This window comes from Grampus griseus (assembly GCF_964374135.1).
Source record: "Grampus griseus genome assembly, chromosome: 13".
In the NCBI taxonomy this organism is placed as follows: domain Eukaryota; kingdom Metazoa; phylum Chordata; class Mammalia; order Artiodactyla; family Delphinidae; genus Grampus; species Grampus griseus.
This window is the reverse complement of record NC_139007.1, coordinates 47,614,259-47,618,136: the sequence shown is the minus strand read 5'-3', so window position 1 is coordinate 47,618,136 and position 3,878 is coordinate 47,614,259. Positions and strand designations below refer to the sequence as shown.

Genomic DNA, 3,878 nt, shown 5'->3' with positions numbered 1-3,878 from the left:
GGGAAGCCCTATCTTACATTTTTAAAAATTAATTTTTTATTGGAGTATAGTTGACTTAGCTTACTTTTAATTAATTAATTTATATTTATTTATGTATTCTATTTTTTGGAACCAAGCAAAGAAACCATTTTATTTTCAACTAGTGGGAGAATAACCTGGAATTACAGGTGAGCCCCCATTGCAGGAGTTCACACTGTTATGAAAAGTTGGCTTACAAAGTCCTTTAACGAGTGCCTGTCTTCTTGATCTGCACAGTACGTCAGTATCTTCTCCACAGACAGGAAGGTAATCATGGCTCCTCTTCTCCAAAAAATTAGGTTTAAGTTAATTGTATGACTTAAGGAGCTCAAGCCTATCTAGTATGAATGAATAAAGAGTCTAAGGGTTTGGGGCAAACTTCAGTGGAGAAGAGGCCCTAGATCGGGGTTCCAGGCTTGCATCTGTCACCTGTTGACTGCACCAGGGACTCCAATCCTACAATCATTAGATTTTAAAGGGCTGCTTCTGTATGTACAAATCAAATTACTGCAATTTTACTTTGGTAGTACATTTTTTCAAATTTGGAATTTACATTTTCGAAATGCTCTACTGCAATAGACTAAAGGTAATCGGCCTTATCACATACTGCACACTGTTTATAAACTTCAAAAGGAGACGGTAATAGTGCCGTGAAAGAGACGGCACCCGTTCTGACTGAACTCTATGGCTAACTTTGTTTCTTACTTGTCAGGCACTATTCCAAGCCCTTTGCAAACATTTAATTAGGCTTCACAATCCTATGGGCTGTTACCTCCATTTTACAAATTTTAAACAAACAGAAAAAAACAGGTCCAAGTAACTTGTCCAAGGTTGTTATTAGTGTAACCAGGATTTAAATGTTCAGCCCAACTGCTTATAACCACTATGCATACTGCCTCTCAAATCAGACACGAGTCAGCCCCAGCACTGAACAGGGCATGTGAACATCCCCTGCTTAACTTGACCTCATCCCTGACCTTCTCCCTTGATCTTAAGATTCTTCTTTCATTCCTCCTGAATTTTCAGATCTTCAAGGTAAACCTTTCCATCCTTATCCTAAGTTCTAACCCTTGCTCCTCTATACTACTTCCTGCCCTCAGAATGCCCCATTCTCCCTCTTTTTAAAACATAAAAAGGCCTCACTGTGGCACGCATTCTCCTTTTCTCTAAATTGCCGTCACACCTTGATTCAGGCAGGCCGCTCCCTTCAAACACAGACAGCTTCTTCAACTTGCCTCAGCTCAGACTGTTCCAAAACGCCTCAGCTGCTCTGCTCTGCACCTCCCAAAGGTCTCCTTCGCAATTCCATACAACCTTCTGGGCGACAAACTCCTGCTCTATTTAATACAATCTCATGGCTTTCTTGTTCTGCCCCATTTGGGCTTAAACATACCAACTCCACTACTTAGCATAAACCCCAATACTAAATTAAACCCTGAACCCATGCCCCATTAACTTTCACACTCCAGGTGATTGCAACATATGTTTAACAATATAGGTATTTTTTTCTTTTTTTACATCTTTATTGGAGTATAATTGCTTTACAATGGTGTGTCAGTTTCTGCTTTATAACAAAGTGAAACAGTTATACATATACATATGTTCCCATATCTCCTCCCTCTTGTGTCTCCCTCCCTCCCACCCTCCCCATCCCACTCCTCTAGGTGGTCACAAAGCACTGAACTGATCTCCCTGTGCTATGCGGCTGCTTCCCACTAGCTATCTATTTTACGTTTGGTAGTGTATGCACGTCCATGCAACTCTCTCACCCCGTCACAGCTCACCCCTCCGCCTCACCATATCCCCACGTCCATTCTCTAGTAGGTCTGTGTCTTTATTCCCATCTTACCCCTAGGTTCTTCATGACATTTTTTTTTTCTTAGATTCCATATATATGTGTTAGCATAAGGTATTTGTCTTTCTCTTTCTGACTTACTTCACTCTGTATGACAGACTCTAGATCCATCCACCTCATTACAAATAACTCAATTTCGTTTCTTTTTATGGCTGAGTAATATTCCATTGTATATATGTGCCACATCTTCTTTATCCATTCATCTGATGATGGACACTTAGGTTGTTTCCATCTCTGGGCTATTGTAAATAGAGCTGCAATGAACATTTTGGTACATGACTCTTTTTGAATTATGGTTTTCTCAGGGTATATGCCCAGTAGTGGGATTGCTGGGTCATATGGTAGTTCTATTTGTACTTTTTTAAGGAACCTCCATACTGTTCTCCATAGTGGCTCTACCAATTCACAATCCCACCAGCAGTGCAAGAGTGTTCCCTTTTCTCCACACCCTCTCCAGCATTTATTGTTTCTAGATTTTTTGATGATGGCCATTCTGACCGGTGGGAGATGATATCTCATTGTAGTTTTGATTTGCATTTCTCTAATGATTAATGATGTTGAGCATTCTTTCATGTGTTTGTTGGCAATCTGTATATCTTCTTTGGAGAAATGTCTATTTAGGTCTTCTGCCCATTTTTTGATTGGGTTATTTGGTTTTTTGTTATTGAGCTGCATGAGCTGCTTATAAATTTTGGAGATTAATCCTTTATCTGTTGCTTCATTTGCAAATATTTTCTCCCATTCTGAGGGTTGTCTTTTGGTCTTGTTTATGGTTTCCTTTGTTGTGCAAAAGCTTTGAAGTTTCATTAGGTCCCATTTGTTTATTTTTGTTTTATTTCTATTTCTCTAGGAGGTGGGTCAAAAAGGATCTTGCTGTGATTTATGTCATAGAGTGTTCTGCCTATGTTTTCCTCTAAGAGTTTGATAGTTTCTGGCCTTACATTTAGGTCTTTAATCCATTTTGAGCTTATTTTTGTGTATGGTGTTAGAGAGTGTCCTAATCTCATACTTTTACATGTAGCTGTCCAGTTTTCCCAGCACCACTTATTGAAGAGGCTGTCTTTTCTCCACTGTACATTCCTGCCTCCTTTATCAAAGATAAGGTGACCATACGTGCATGGGTTTATCTCTGGGCTTTCTATCCTGTTCCATTGATCTATATTTCTGTTTTTGTGCCAGTACCATACTGTCTTGATTACTGTAGCTTTGTAGTATAGTCTGAAGTCAGGGAGCCTGATTCCTCCAGCTCCGTTTTTAACAATATAGTTTTACATGAATACTAAGAGCATTTTTCATATTTTACAGAACTTGAAACATATGGACTTTCTATTAATATTCATACCATGGCAAAGACCAAATCGAACTCCTAAATAGATGCATTACAATTTGTTTAGAGTTTAAAGGCTTAATGGCAACAAGGGAGTAGGAAAAAGTGAAAGTTTATTTTATATAACTGAATGGAAAATAAATTTCAAGAGATAGAAAATAAAATTTAATATGGCCTCATGAGCCCTGAAGGAGGTGGTGCCTGATTTGGAGGAGTGATTGCTATGTCCAGATAGTCCCCTATTTGGACTTCTGCAACTGCAGCGTCATGGGGTCGTCATCAGTCCCCTTCTCCCAGACACGGTGCTGCCAACTCCTTTACTCAATAGCCAGGCCTTTTAGGATCCGTAAAAACAATTGCAAAACTGAGGTGTGTGCACTTCTTTCTGGCTTCTGGGTAGACTTCTTTTACTAACCTAGTCAATTCTTTCAAGGTTGCATCCATCCAAGTGTATATCTGCAGCTCGCAGGACGGCACGTTTCCAAGGGAGAACTTGTGCATGCAGTGGTGGCGGCCGTAGTTGTGGTGAAGACACGCAGCAACAGCGGGCAGGTCTTCTCCCGATCGATGGGCTTCTCGGGCTCCTTCTTAATTTCCTCCTGGGTAACACACGATTCCACCACCATCTTCCTCCTGCGGCCCCTATCTTACTTTTAAATGACTCCTTCTCTTTCTCTC

General features: G+C 40.2%; 1 pseudogene across 1 annotated transcript; it reads right to left on the bottom strand.

The window, feature by feature from the left end:
- Positions 1-3,365: 3,365 nt before the first annotated feature.
- Positions 3,366-3,835, bottom strand: LOC309831645 (histone deacetylase complex subunit SAP18-like; annotated as a pseudogene). Its single transcript has one exon. The product of its transcript is annotated as a histone deacetylase complex subunit SAP18-like (transcript).
- Between the last annotated feature and the right edge of the window lie 43 nt (positions 3,836-3,878).